The sequence below is a fragment of the Triticum urartu genome, chromosome 7 (assembly GCF_003073215.2).
Source record: "Triticum urartu cultivar G1812 chromosome 7, Tu2.1, whole genome shotgun sequence".
NCBI classification, from domain to species: Eukaryota; Viridiplantae; Streptophyta; class Magnoliopsida; order Poales; family Poaceae; genus Triticum; species Triticum urartu.
The window spans coordinates 422,610,228-422,626,571 of NC_053028.1; positions in this window are offsets into that span (position 1 = coordinate 422,610,228).

Here is a 16,344-nt window from a genome sequence, read left to right on the forward strand (position 1 = left end):
GGATCCCTTCCCGCCTAATGTTTGGGTAGAGGACCCGAGCCTCTACATATAGGACTAGCCACCACCATAGAAAGAGAGAGCTCATCTAGAGAGAATCCTTGACCGCATAAACTCACCAAGCACAAGAACTCCTCTCCTTAGGAAGTTGTTCTTCCCTCGTAACTGTTCATCCTCAGCCCAAGAGGCAATCCACCACACCACACTGGAGTAGGGTATTACACCACATCGGTGGCCCGAACCAGTATAAACTCTTGCGTCTCTTGTTCTCTGGGCTCGTCGAACCAGGCCGTGAGATCATGATGTGTGCAAGCTAGAGACGGGGAGAGATATTCATGTGCACCCCAGTGTTCGAACCTCAAGGGTTTTGCCGGAACCCGATATCCGACATTTGGCAAGCCAGGTAGGGGTGCGTCGCAGCTTTCCCCTGACGGCCTCGCCGCTGCGACCGACTCTCATGGACGCTGTCGCTTCTCCACTTGGATCGACGGGCACCCTCCACAACGCCGTGGGGCTCTGGGCCTTCACCCCCGCCTTGCGGCGGGTGCGGTGGCCGCACAAGTTCAAGCCAGAGATGTCGCCCCGTTACGGTGGTGCGGCGGGTCCTGCAGCCTTCCTGTTGGCGTACGAGGAGGCCATCCTGGAGGCCGGGGGGCGACGGTAAAGTCATGGCCAACTGGCTCCCAATGTCCCTCGCTAGCGTGCCGCGTGCATGGCTTCTCCATCTGCCGGAATCTTCTGTGGCCTCCTGGGAGGAGCTGTGCGACCTCTTCATCATGCGCTTCGCGGGACCAGCACCCTCAGTCGTCGCGACTCTCCTCAGTGGCTCGCAGGCGCCGCCCTCGGACCGTCACACCAAGCCGTTCTTTCGCCAGATCGGCGCCGCCTCCATGCTGCAGGGGGCTCCGCCGGGTTGGGCGGCACCCAAGGCCGACCTGACCTTCGACTCAAGGGATCACCCAGTCACCACCGTCGGTTCGGGTGTGCTCCCGATGCTTTGCACGCCCACCATCTGCAGTGTGGCCATCACCAAGACCCTCAACAACGGTGGCGCCGGCCTCAACATGCTCTCTGTGGAGGCTTTTAGTATCCTTCACGTACCGCTTGAGTGGCTCCGCCCCAGCAAGCCCTTCTCCGGAGTCGGCAGCGGCTCCTCCAACCCACTTGGGCAGATCCATCTCCCCGTGAACTTCGGCACACGCGACAAGTACCGCACCGAGCTAATCGACTTCAACATCGCCCGCATCGGCTTACCGTACAACGCCATCCTCAGGTACCCGGCGCAGGCCCAATTCATGGCAGCTACCCATCCTGCCTACAACCTCATGAAGATGCCAGGAAGCAAGGGCGTCCTCACCGTGGCTGGAGACACCAAGGAAGCCTTGGTGGCCCTCAAAACTCGCCTTCAGGGCCACAGCGGCAGCTTGCCCTACCGACAAGGCCGTGCCCAGGACCAAAGGCGTGGCGCCGACCAAGAAGAAGCAGTTATTCACTCAGGGTCAAGCCAAGACGAAGCAGATACGATCGACGCGGACGGGGCCTCTGGCGCCACCTTTAATATAGGCGCCGACCTCGCCCCAGATCAAGAAAGGGAGTTGGTAGACTTCTTGTGGGCGAACAAAGAAGTATTTGCCTGAGAACCCAAGCAGCTGGTTGGGGTAACGAGAGGAGTGATCGAGCATCATCTGAGGGTATGCCCCAACGTGCGCCCTGTGAAGCAGAGGGCGACGCGACAGTCCATGGAGAAGCAGTCCTTCATCGTTCAGGAAACCCGCAAGCTGGAGGCAGAAGGCGACATTCGCGATGTCCGGTACCCAGAGTGGCTAGCGAACCCGGTCGTCATGCTGAAGAAAGGAGGGAAGGAGCGCATGTGTGTCGACTTCACCAACATCAACAAGGCGTGCCCTCAAGACCCATTCCCGCTGCCACGCATCGACCTAATTGTCTACTCCACTGTCGAGTGTGATCTGATATGTTTCCTGGATGCGTTCTTGGGCTACCACCAGATCAAGATGGCGGTGGAAGATGTGGAGAAAACAACTTTCTTGACCCCATGCGGGGTATACTGCTACACTTCCATGCCATTCGGACTGCACAACGCAGGAGCGACCTTCCAGTGACTGATGCACATCGCCTTGGGGCGGCAGCTCGGGAGAAACGCTGAGGCCTACGTCGACGACATTGTGGTGAAGTCTCGGGAGGCAAGAACCTTGATTCAGGACCTGGAGGAGTCCTTCGTGAGCTTGCCCCAGGTGGACCTGCGGCTCAACCCAGAGAAATGCGTGTTTAGTTTCCCTTCTAGCAAGCTGTTGGGCTTCCTCGTGTCCCACAGGGGGATCGAGGCCAACCCAGAGAAGGTCAAGGAAATCGAAGACATGAGCCCACCACAAAACCTCAAGGAGATGCAAAAGCTTGCAGGCTGCGAGACTTCACTGGGGCACTTCATCTCCAAGTTGGGGGAGCGCGATTTGCCGTTCTTTAAGATGATGAAGAAGAAGGGTCCGTTCGAGTGGACCCCCGAGGCCGACCTAGCATTTCAAGACCTCAAGAGATACTTAACCAGCCCACCGGTGATGGTGGCGCCTCGCCCTCTCGAGCCCTTAGTACTCTACCTGTCTGCCACACCCCACTCCGCCAGCGTGGCGCCGGTGGCCCTCAGAGAGGAGCCCCAGGTCAAGGGCCCGCCAAATGGGGCCGCCAAGCTGGATGAGGCAGCACAACACCAAGGAGATGCTCCTGAGACAACGGCTGCCCTGGCTGGTCATCGAGCCTCCGACGCTGGGGACCCACAGGAAACGCCTCAGCCCCCAGGATCCATAAACTCCGTCAGCTCTCCCGCCCTCGTCGAGCACCTAGTGTACTTCGTCAGCACAGTGCTACGAGATGCGAGAGCGCGATACCCCATGCCTCAGAAGCTCTTGCTCGCGCTCCTGGTGGCCTCGCGTAAGTTGCGCCACTACTTCCAGGGTCACCCCATCAAGGTCGTCTCAGCTTACCCATTGGAGAGAGTGCTTAGGAGCCCCAATGCTGTGGGAAGAGTCGCCAAATGGAACATCGAGCTGCAAGCGTTTGACCTGGAGTTCAGCACAACCAGGATCATTAAGGAGGCCGACGACATCGCCAAAAGAGCATCCAAGCAGCTACCCCAAGATCCTGGCGTCTTCTAGGAATGGCTCTTCAAGCCTTCGGCAGCACCTCCACCTCCAGAACCGGCGCCACCTTAGGAGGAGCTCCCCCAGCCACCAGCCTCGGGAGCCCCGCCTGTGGGCCGACCTCAGGAGCGCGCCTCCTCTTAGCGCTCGAGCCTCAAGAGGGGTGCTGGATCGAGGAGTTCAGGGCATACCTGACGCAAGACACATTGCCGGAGAAGGAGGAAGACACAGAGCATGTGGCCCGGCAGGCTACGGCGTACTGCATTCAGGACAGTGAGCTATACAGGAAGCGGCCAAATGATGTTTCTCTATGATGCATTTCTAGGGAATAGGGGAATGAGTTGCTGGCCAACATACGTGGCGGAGACTGCGGGCACCACTCGTTGTCACGCACCCTAGTCGGCAAGGCTTTCCGCAGCGGCTACTACTGGCCCACGGCACTCAACGACGCGGCCGAGCTAGTGAAATCCTGCGAGGCCTGCCAATTCCACGCCAAGCAGATCCACCAGCTGGCTCAGGGCCTTCAGACTATCCCGCTCTCATGGCCGTTCGCGGTCTGGGGGCTGGATATCCTGGGCCCATTCCCTCGAGCGCATGGAGGTTACCGCTACCTCTACGTCGCCATCGACAAATTCACCAAGTGGGCGATAGTGGAAGTCGTCCGCACCATCCCAGCGGGGTCAACAGTCAAGTTCATCAAGGGCCTCGTAAGCCGATTTGGGGTCCCTAACCACATCATCACCGACAACGGCTCATAGTTCACTAGCAATCTCTTCAAAACATATTGTGCTAACCTTGGAACGCAGATCTCCTACGCCTCTGTGGCGCACCCCAGGAGCAACGGCCAGGCCAAACGCGCCAACACGAAAGTCCTGAGGGGTCCCAAGACTAGGACCTTCAAGAAGAAGCTCAAGGCCTGCGACAGGGGCTGGCACGATGAGCTCTAGCACCGTGCTATGGTGCATCCGCACCACCGCCACCAGGCCGATAGGCGAGACCCCGTTCTTCCTCGTCTACGGAGCAGAAGCGGTTCTCCCACACGAGGTCAGGCATCACTCCACGCGGGTCCTGGCGTTTGATGAAACACAGTAGGACGCCATGCAGGGGATGGACCTCGTGCTGGGGGAGGAACGCTGCCGTGAAGCCTCGCTCCGAGTTGCGAGGTACCAACAGGCGCTGCGGCGGTACCACTGCCACAACGTTCGATCCAAGATGCTCGAGGTGGGTGATCATGTCCTGAGGCAGGTGCTCTCCAAGGAATGGCTGCACAAGCTCTCACCCATGTGGGAGGGCCCGTTTCGGGTCGCCCACGTCTCCAGGCCTGGCGCCGCGCGCCTGGAGATGCAAGACGGGATCCCCATCCAGAATGCCTGGAACATCCAGCACCTCCGGAAGTTCTACCCATGAAGCAAGGCCCAGTGCCTATGAAGATCTCCGCTCGTGACACTCTCACGTAATAATGAGTGGGGCTGTACACGCCCCGGAGTCTCAGGAGTGCCTCCCTCGGACCTCGGGGGCTCCCTCCCACGTCTTAGTGGCAGCACTTAGCTCTGCGCTGGTGAGAAGATAAGAAGACTAGACTAGGTGCCGGACGGGGATTTTCATTTGCTTTCCGCAGTTGGCTTGCCCCTTTTTAGTGAGAATTTGCTTTCTGGTGTTCCTTGCTGGCCTGGTTACATTGCCTTTTGCCTCCTTTTCTGCTCTCGGATCCTCATTTTTTGACCTGTACTCTCCCTCGCATGCCTCGCGAGGGGGCTGGACAAGCGCCCTCGTGAGCATTTTCATTTTCTTGTTTTTCGCAAGGCACCCTTGCTCGAGTTCGCAAGCTGGTGCACCCCTCTCAATACGTGCCGCCCGGGTACCGTGATATGAAGCACAGGGTCATGACCGGCAGTGCCCGCGACCAGGATCCGGAAGGATAAGAGTTTCCTAGCGAATTTTTGCAGTTCTCAGACACCTTCCGAGCACAGGAGGCCTCACCAGGCATTGGGGAACGCGCGTCTCGTGAGGCAGAAACTACTTTAGGCGCATCTAGCTAAGTTATTCCTACGCGCATACATAAAACATGACGCTGCGACATGACACAACAATGATAAACATAGCACCGCCACTTAGAAATCATAATTGTTGCACGCCCCAGCAGGGCCTCATACTTCTCTCTCGCTTAATGCAGGAACGAAAGGGAGAACGAAAGAAAAGCGGAACATGCTCCCGTGGCAAGTCGCGAGGACGAGCCCGTGGCGCTCTCCTGAGCTCAGCCAGACCCCTCCTCGCACTTCACTGAAGCGCGGCGATGAGATGACCCGCTGCCACCTCGAAGCAGGTGCAGCGGCTGGTCGTAGCCGCCGCTGCTGGTGTTGTCGTCGTAAGAAGAGTCACCGTAGCTGGATGAGCCTTGGCCGACGCCGAGGGCGAGCCCGCCTTCACTCTCGTCGCGGCCGTCTCCGGGGCCAAGCACCTCACCACCGTCATCGTCCTCGGGGCAACACCCAATGCCACGGCCATCTTCCCCGAACACCCTCACATAGAGGGTCGCGTTGCCATCGTACTTGAAGTGGAGGGAGAACCGCCAGCCAAGGCCGTCCGCGCGGGCAAACGTCTGCCAGCCGCGGGCCAGGACTGCATTGTCTGCGGTGGAGATGTAACGCCCTCGATGCGGCTATATCTCCCACGTGTCGAAGCACGACTTAGAGGCATAACCGCAATGAAAGCAATTTCGCAAGTGAGGTAATCTTCACACAACCCATGTAATACATAAGGGAAAGAGTTACATAGTTGGCTTACAATCGCCACTTCACACAATTACATGAATAAAGCATTACATCAACCAAATACACTAAAGGTCCGACTACGAAACCAAAATAAAAGAAGACTACCCCAAATGCTACACAGATCCCCGATCGACCCCAACTGGGCTCCACTACTGATCGACTAGAACGAATCAACACAAAGGACAAGATCTTCATCGAGCTCCTCCTTAAGCTTGGTTGCATCACCTGCACGATATCATCGGCACCTGCAAACTGGTTTTGGAAGTATCTGTGAGTCACGGGGAATCAGCAATCTCACACCTTCGCGATCAAGACTATTTAAGCTTATGGGTAGGGAAAGGTCTGAGGTGGAGCTGCAGCAAGCGACTAGCATATATGGTGGCTAACATACGCAAATGAGAGCGAGAAGAGAAGGGAAAGCACGGTCAAGAAACTATGATCAAGATGTGATCCTAGAACAACCTACGTCAAGCATAACTCCAACACCATGTTCACTTCCCGGACTCCGCCGAGAAGAGACCATCACGGTAACACACGCGGTTCATGTATTTTAATTAAGATCAACTTCAGGTTTTCTACAACCGGACATTAAAAAATTCCCATCTGCCCATAACCACGGGCACGGCTTTCGAAAGTTCAAATCCCTGTAGGGGTGTCCCAACTTAGCCCATCACAAGCTCTCACGGTCAACGAAGGATATTCCTTCTCCCAAGACAATCCGATCAGGCTCGGCATCCCGGTTACAAGACATCCTCGACAATGGTAAAACAAGTCCAGCAAGACCGCCCGATGCGCCGACATCCCGATAGGAGCTGCACATATCTCATTCTTAGGGCAACACCGGATAAGCAATCCGTACAACTAAAACCAGCCCTCGAGTTTCCCCGAGGTGGCGCTGCAAGGGGCTCTAGTTTGGACCAACACTTAGACAAGCACTGGCTCGGGGGTTTAAAATAAAGATGACCCTCGGGATGCGCGACTCCCAAGGGAAAAGGCTAGGTGGCGAATGGTAAAACCAAGGTTGGGCCTTGCTGGAGGAGTTTTATTCAAAGCAAACTGTTAAGGGGTTCCCATTATAACCCAACCGTGTAAGGAACGCAGAATCCAGGAACATAATACCGATATGATGGAAACTAGGGCGGCAAGAGTGGAACAAAACACCAGGCATAAGGCCGAGCCTTCCACCCTTTACCAAGTATATAGATGCATTAATTAAATAAGAGATATTGTGATATCCCAACAAAATATCCATGTTCCAACAAGGAACAAACTCCAATCTTCACCTGCCACTAGCAACGCTATAAGAGGGGCTGAGCAAAGCGGTAACATAGCCAAACAACGGTTTGCTAGGACAAGGTGGGTTAGAGGCTTGGCTTAACAAAATGGGAGGCATGATAAGCAAGTGGTAGGTATCGCAGCATAGGCATAGCAAAAGAGCGAGCAACTAGCAAGCAAAGATAGAAGTGATTTCCAGGGTATGGTCATCTTGCCTGAGATCCCGCAAGGAAGAAGAGCGAGTCCACGAAGAAGACAAACGGACGTAGTCGAACGGATCCTCACAAACGCAACGTTACCGGAAACAACCCGAAGAAGCAACACCGGAAAGAAGCAAACAACATAGTAAACAACCAGCACATGAACATGGCATGATGCACAAACAATTATGATGCATGTCCGGTTTAATGAGGCATGGCATGGCAAAATGCACAAGCAATTCTACAAATTAAGTGGGGATCAATATGCAACGAGTTGCATATTGACGAAACACCACAACAAGTTCTTTAGTTCGATCTCGTTTATGTACCCAACAATACCAAATGTTGTTAAACATGGCAAGAGGGTGAAGCAAATGAAAACTACCTATCTAGGCAAGTTTAAATGAGGCCGGAACAACAAGCAACAAGTCCGGAAGAATCCTCATATGCATATTTTTGATTTGGTGCTGATCTGCCCTAAGCCATATTTTAGAGTTGTTAAATATGCAAAACAATACCACCATGTTAAACTAGGCAAAATTCTACCCCATTTACATATAAAGTTGATTAAATTCAGAGTTACAGTTATTTAGATATGAATTAAATCATTTTAGCAAGTTATTTAAGCAAATTTAAACAAACAGCATTTTAAACATTTTAAACATGCATGAAAGTTGAATATTATTAAACTAGAAAAAATTCTAAGCAAGTTTCATATACAAAGTTTTTACATGTGATGCTTAGATTGTGAGTAATGAAATGCATCAAGGCTAGGGTGTTTTCTGCAAAACAGGCACTCTCTGGAAAATAGCTAAATTCGCATCAGCAGGAAAAAAACAGGACGGGCTGCATTGGGTTGAACTGAGCTGCTCACCACAGCACTTGGGCCGGCTCGGTGATGGACTAGGACGGGAGAAGGCGCAGCTGGGCCGGCAGGCGCACGGCCCACGACGAGCAGCGAGGGGAGAAGGTGGCCCAGGCAAAGCGGCAGAGGTGGGGGGTCTTCGTGCGGGCGAGCTGGGCCTAGCGCTCTCGTGGCCTTGCTGGATCAAACGATGGGGATGCGGGGGCCGCGGTCAACGTGCTCGCTCCTGGACAGGACGAGAAGCAGGGCACGGAGGCGAGGCGATGCAGACGGCGGTCACTGGTTGTGGCGCGACGCGGCAGGAGCTCTGGCTACGGATCAAAGCAAGGAGGCCGGGAACAGACCGAGATGCTCCAGATCCGACGGATCCCCACTGGATCGGGCGAAGAACGCGACCAGCGGCGAGCTCCACGGGCGGTGGTGGTTCCTGCAGTCAGCAATGGAGGAAGGGGAGTCCGGTGAGAGAGAGGAGAGAAACGAGGAAGGAGATGGGATGGCCACCTGCGGGGCACCGGCGACAAGGTGGAGCACGACGGCGGCGAGGATCCGGCGTCTGCGGGGTTGGGGCGAGGCAGAGGAGCGCTTGGGCGCTATCGCTTCTTGGGGTGGAGCGGGAGGAGAACGAGGCCCCTGCTCGGGCGAGCGGCGGCGCAGATCTGGGCCTCCGAGCCCAGATCGGGGTCTAGGCAGGCCTCGTGCGAGCTCCGCGGGCCGCGGTGGTGGGATGGCTAGCTGGGACGTGACGTGGAGGCTTTGGAGTGGTGGAGGACGTTGCTCAGGTGGCGCAGGCCAATGGCAGCTTGCCAAGTGGCACGGAGGAGGTGGAGGTCGCCAAAAATTGAGGAGGAGGAGGGTCGGTTGTGGCTGGAGGCGCGATTCGAGAAGAAGGGGTGGCGCTAGATCTGAGGGAGGAGGTCTAGGAGGTAGGGGAAGACTAGGGATGCCCAAATTTGGAAGGGAGGGGTGCTTAAATAGGGTAGGGGGGTCTAGGGTTAGGGGAACTAGTCCGTTTTCGGACCATTTGATCTGGATCGGACGGTTCGAAACGTATGGGTAGTGTAGAAGGCCGTGGGCTGCGGAAGAGAAGAGAGGGAGAGGCCCGTCAGCAGTTTTCGGAGACCGAAAACGTCCGACGATTTGACCGACTATAAAGCCGCTAAAGTTAACCGTAGGGGCATCAAACGGACTCCGATTGCGATGAAACTTGGCAGGAGGTCTACCTACACTATAACAAGACCGCACGCCAACTTTCATCCCATTCCGAGAACATTTTCTGGCCACTTATAAAATACTATTTCGGACATGCCGCGGGCGCGTGCAAGTGTGTCTGGGCTCGGAACGGACAACGGAAAGAACTGGGGAACCCGGACGGATGCAAGTTTTGAAAACATGATGATGCAATGCGGATGATGACCTGGCAAGATGCAACACGCAAGCGAATGACATGGCAACATCGGCGAATAACTGGAAGACACCTGGCGCAACGGTCTCGGGGCGTCACAACACTCCACCACTACGAGAGGATCTCGTCCTGAGATCTAGAATGGCACCGGAGGGACAATGGAAGAGGAAGAGAAGAGGTAAAACTAAGTTGCTTCTTTGACAAACGAATGAAACCAATGAACCTTGAAAGGTTGAACAAATTCGAGAAAAGAATACAACGAAGATGAACAAAGTCAAAAACACTCCGTTAGAAAAGAGGAACAAGGAACATTGCGAAAAAAACTTGAGGTTGAAGGGCAAGATATATATTGAAACCACTCTGGTTAAAACAAGATAGAGAAGGATTAAGAATGGTATAATTTGGACAGCACTCCGACTGAAAAGAAAAGGAATTGAATAAGAACTTGATAAGAAGAGAGTATGCTTGATGAAATCAACAACACACTGTCTTCGGAACTATTGAAAGAATGGCACAAGGGGGTAAAAAAGATCTCATACAGCACTCCGGTTGAGAAGGGAGTCAAAATTTGATAAGATGATAGAGCTTGAATGAAAACACGACACTCCGGTTGGATGGATAAGCAAAAGAAAGAACATGAACTTCACAATACGAGATGATGAGTGAAGAGAGCATCATCACAATGCCTCCGGAAGAAATATAAGAATGGAAACAAAAGAACATAGAAGAAGAAAACAAGTTCTGTCTGAAATGAATTTGAGAGAGCATCGTTAAAAAAAAGGATTGAACTGAGTTGTTGGGAAATCAACAACGAAAAGAACAAGGTTGTAGTGGGCTTATGGAGAACATCTCAAAACTATGAGGTGGAATTCTGCCACTAACGGAAAAACAATAGATTGGATTGCTATCAACAAGGAGACGAGAAACTTATTTCACCGGGAGGAAAGATGAAGAACTTGGGTCATTTATGAGCACCATAAATAGCAGCAATCCTTACGAGAGGATTTGGGTGAAATATAACCCAAAATAACTCTAACAAAACGATTGATGGATTGAGAAGAGCTCATGCTTGAAAAGATTGATGGGTTTAACTATTTCATTCTTAACAACATGTGAATCATGAAACATGAACTCAAATTATCAAGAATGACATAATACCACCTCAGAAGATAAAAAGAGAAACAATTGCACTCCGGATTGCAAGATGAAGAAAACTTGAGCTCCTTTGAAAAGAATCTCGATGATCACTTTGAGAAGGAATTAAATCCTTGCTGAACCACCATATACAGCCTCCATGAAGAACTCCGGTAACAAAAGGATGATCAAACGGAAGGAAAAAGAAGTTGAAAACGCAAGGTGAAAACTTGTAATGATTTTTAGATGGATCTCCGTGACAAAAATATTGAGAGAACTTGTAACTCCGGGAAAAGAAAGATGAGAAAATGGAAACAAGAATTTGATGAGCTTCCGGAATAAAGAATTAATCACTTGGAAGAAACAAGAGTAGGAATTACATTATGCGTATACCTCATCAATTAAATTGATGACAAGCAACGGAATTGGCATACCACTTATTCTCGTAGAAAGGATTAAGATAGATATAGCGTCAAACTTGGGAAGGTCTTCAACGAACCACCGGTAGAATTGAAATAACGAATGAATTGATATGAGAACATAGGAAGAGAACTCTTGAACAAACCACTGTAAGAATTGAAAATGAATGAAGAAAAGATAAAGAGACGCCGGGAAGAATTAGAAAACGAATGAAAATACTTAACAGAATTTAGATACCAGAGAACGAAGAGAACACGAGCTAATTAGAGGATACTTGATCGATGCACCAGTAAGATTGGAGAATGATAACTGAAAGCTGAGAAAGAATAAACCTGAATTGTTGGATTCCGGGTAATCAAACTGAGAAGACTCTTGAATTGCTTCGGATTGGTGAAAAGAATACTGACAAATGAATACAATGGTGAGAGAATGGCAATAAGCTGGAACCATGAGTCTTGAAAAGAATGGAGCAAGATTAAAAAACTCTTCTTCGGTCTTCAAAATCCGAGAATGACGATGAGAACACCACCATGAATTATTTAGACACTCCGGAAGAATCAAAACGAAGAGGTTGAGCCAACGATGAGAAGATTTTGACAGATCTTGGAGAAGACATTTGACTAATGATAAATCATTCTTACGTCAAACTTTTGAAATGAATTTGAGAATAACTCCGGTAGAATTAGAAGAGTCAGGTAAGATCCTGGGAAAAGACCTGTGGGTTAGGGCCCACTCAAGAGAAACACCGTTGAAAAGATTACTTGAAAAGAGAGATTGCACCGGTTGAATTAAATGGCTTGAATGAGATAACATCCTCGCAAAAGCTTGAAAGGATTGAGAATGGAAACGAATCTTCTGAGATATCTTGAGCACTCCGAAACAATTGAATAGCGAGAAATGACTGAATATAAGGTGCACCGGCATGAAAAACATTTGAAACAAGGAAAAGAATGTGATCAAACACTGAAAGCTTGAATTGAAACCACCAGAGCAGAAAGAGAACGAAGAATGATGAACTAGAAGCTTCGTTAGCATCTTCTTGAGAATCACCAGATAAGAACATTGAAGGAAAAGAGTGAAGAGACTTCCATCAATAAAATGATACTTGATTGAGAAATCTGAGTCCTTGAAAAAAAAAGGGGGGGGGGGGGGGAAAACAAAGGCAGCTTGGAACGAATGAAACAAACACCATTGAGAAGAACTGATAATTGATCTTGCAAATGTTGAAAAGATCAGATCCACTTGAAGAGAAAACACGCCGGTTGAAAAGGATTGACATGACAATCTCGATTATCAAGAAGGATTAGTATTCACATAGGAACATGAGAACACCGTTTAGAAAAGGTATGGAATCAACATTTGACTTCGAAGCAACTCGAATACCACAGCTCAAAACAAAACAAAGGATTGGCTTGCGGAATAAGCCGGAACAAACATATGATAGAGATTTCGTCCGAAGTTTTCGTGGTGGGGCCTACACGGGTTCGATCGTACAGCACCATCATGTACAAGGTAGTGCACATGACATACGAAGCGTCCCCGAGTCGGCATAGCCAAGGACTCTTTAAGACACAACGAGACCACTGTTAAACCAACCGTGGATAGGCGGACCACTAGACGTCGAACCCCAATTTCATATCATACATATGTCGGAAAGATATCCTAAGAGCTACTTGAATTCCCACTTATGACTCCCGAAACTTTCCGCTTATGCAATCAGGTGTTGGGGATACAGGGGAAGCATAATATCTCACCCAAATCTAGCAAATCCTACATCCAGTTGTATCCATCCTTCAACACATAACCAAGAAACCTTCGGAAATCGTTTACCTCAACCTTCGAAAAGCATCCATTATACGAGTTATGGCAATACTCCCGAACTCCTGCCCCAGTACTGGGTGGCGTCGAGGTTATCTCACCAACAACTGCATAAAAGAGATTTTCGATGTCGACGAAACTAAACTCAGGTATTCAAGAATTGCAACGAAAAAATTGTGACGACAACACCTCGGAGCTCAACTCCCCGGGACACTGCCACAACCCCTAAATGTCAGGAGGCACCAAGAACAATGTTCTCGTCAAAAACTATCGGAAAGATTCCAAGATACCCGCGCGATCCTAAAAAAATTAGTGAAATTTGAGAAGAGAATTGTCAAAACTCTACGTCACGATGCCTCACCAGAGCGACGAAGGGACTGAGGAGTAAAAAGAATCCTACTCTCCGATATATATAATTCCTAAATGACTCAAAACATTTTTCTAGACTCAACAATGCCAGCGATTCGATCAAGCAGGGGGCTAGTAAGTCGGGGAAGGCTCTGATACCAACTTGTAACGCCCTCAATGCGGCTATATCTCCCACGTGTCGAAGCATGACTTAGAGGCATAACCACATTGAAAGCAATGTCGCAAGTGAGGTAATCTTCACACAACCCATAGTTGGCTTACAATCGCCACTTCACACAATACATGAATAAAGCATTACATCAACCAGATACAATCAAGGTTCGACTACGGAACCAAAATAAAAGAAGACTACCCCAAATGCTACACAAATCCTCGATCGACCCCAACTGGGTTCCACTACTGATCGACTGGAACGAAACAACACAAAGGACAAGATCTTCATCGAGCTCCTCCTTGATCTTGGTTGCATCACCTGCACGATATCATCGGCACCTGCAAACTAGTTTTGGACGTATCTGTGAGTCACGGGGACTCAGCAATCTCACACCTTCACGATCAAGACTATTTAAGCTTATGGGTAGGGAAAAGGTATGAGGTGGAGCTGCAGCAAGCGACTAGCATATATGGTGGCTAACATACGCAAATGAGAGCGAGAAGAGAAGGCAAAGCACGGTCGAGAAACTATGATCAAGAAGTGATCCTAGAACAACCTACGTCAAGCATAACTCCAACACCATGTTCACTTCCCGGACTCCGCCGAGAAGAGACCATCATGGTTACACACGCGGTTGATGTATTTTAGTTAAGATCAACTTCAGGTTTTCTACAACCGGACATTAACAAATTCCCAACTGCCCATAACCGCACGCACGGCTTTCGAAAGTTCAAATCCCTGCAGGGGTGTCCCAACTTAGCCCATCACAAGCTCTCACGGTCAACGAAGGATATTCCTTCTCCCAAGACAATCCGATCAGGCTCAGCATCCCGGTTACAAGACATCCTCGACAATGGTAAAACAAGTCCAGCATGACCGCCCGATGCGCCGACATACCGATAGGAGCTGCACATATCTCGTTCTCAGGGCAACACCGGATAAGCAATCCGTACAACTAAAACCAGCCCTTGAGTTTCCCCGAGGTGGCGCTGCAAGGGGCTCTAGTTTGGACCAACACTTAGACAAGCACTGGCTCGGGGGTTTAAAATAAAGATGACCCTCGGGATGCGCGACTCCCAAGGGAAAAGGCTAGGTGGCGAATGGTAAAACCAAGGTTGGGCCTTGCTGGAGGAGTTTTATTCAAAGCAAACTGTTAAGGGGTTCCCATTATAACCCAACCGTGTAAGGAACGCAAAATCCAGGAACATAATACCGATATGACGGAAACTAGGGCGGCAAGAGTGGAACAAAACACCAGGCATAAGGCCGAGCCTTCCACCCTTTACCAAGTATATAGATGCATTAATTAAATAAGAGATATTGTGATATCCCAACAAAATATCCATGTTCCAACAAGGAACAAACTCCAATCTTCACATGCAACTAGCAACGCTATAAGAGGGGCTGAGCAAAGCGGTAACATAGCCAAACAACGGTTTGCTAGGACAAGGTGGGTTAGAGGCTTGGCTTAACAAAATGGGAGGCATGATAAGCAAGTGGTAGGTATCGCAGCATAGGCATAGCAAAAGAGCGAGCGACTAGCAAGCAAAGATAGAAGTGATTTTGAGGGTATGGTCATCTTGCCTGAGATCCCGCAAGGAAGAAGAGCGAGTCCACGAAGAAGACAAACGGACGTAGTCGAACGGATCCTCACAAGCGCAACGTTACCGGAAACAACCCGAAGAAGCAACACCGGAAAGAAGCAAACAACATAGTAAACAACCAACACATGAACATGGCATGATTCACAAACAATTATGATGCATGTCCGGTTTAATGAGGCATGGCATGGCAAAATGCACAAGAAATTCTACAAATTAAGTGGGGATCAATATGCAACGAGTTGCATATTGACGAAACACCACAACAAGTTATTTAGTTCGATCTCGTTTATGTACCCAATAATATCAAATGTTGTTAAACATGGCAAGAGGGTGAAGCAAATGAAAACTACCTATCTAGGCAAGTTTAAATGAGGCCGGAACAACAAGCAACAAGTCTGGAAGAATCCTCATATGCATATTTTTGATTTGGTGCTGATCTGCCCTAAGCCATATTTTAGAGTTGTTAAATATGCAAAACAATTCCACCATGTTAAACTAGGCAAAATTCTACCCCATTTACATATAAAGTTGATTAAATTCGGAGTTACAGTTATTTAGATATGAATTAAATCATTTTAGCAAGTTATTTAATCAAATTTAAACAAACAACATTTTAAACATTTTAAACATGCATGAAAGTTGAATATTATTAAACTAGACAAAATTCTAAGCAAGTTTCATATACAAAGTTTTTACATGTGATGCTTAGATTGTGAGTAATGAAATGCATGAAGACTAGGGTGTTTTCTGCAAAACGGACACTCTTTGGAAAATAGCTAAATTCGCATCAGCAGGAAAAAAATAGGACGGGCTGCATTGGGTTGAACTGAGCTGCTCACCACAACACTTGGGCCGGCTCGATGATGGACTAGGACGGGAGAAGGCGCAGCTGGGCCGGCAGGCATGCGGCCCACGACGAGCAGCGAGGGGAGAAGGCGGCCCAGGCAAAGTGGTAGAGGTGGGGGGTCTTCGCGCGGGAGAGCTGGGCCTGGCGCTCTCGTGGCCTTGCTGGATCAAACGATGGGGATGCAGGGGCCGTGGTCAACGCGCTCGCTCCTGGACAGGACGAGAAGCAGGGCACGGAGGCGAGGCGATGCAGATGGCGGTCACTAGTTGTGGAGCGACACAGCAGGAGCTCCGGCTACGGATCAAAGCAAGGAGGCCGGGAACAGACCGAGGTGCT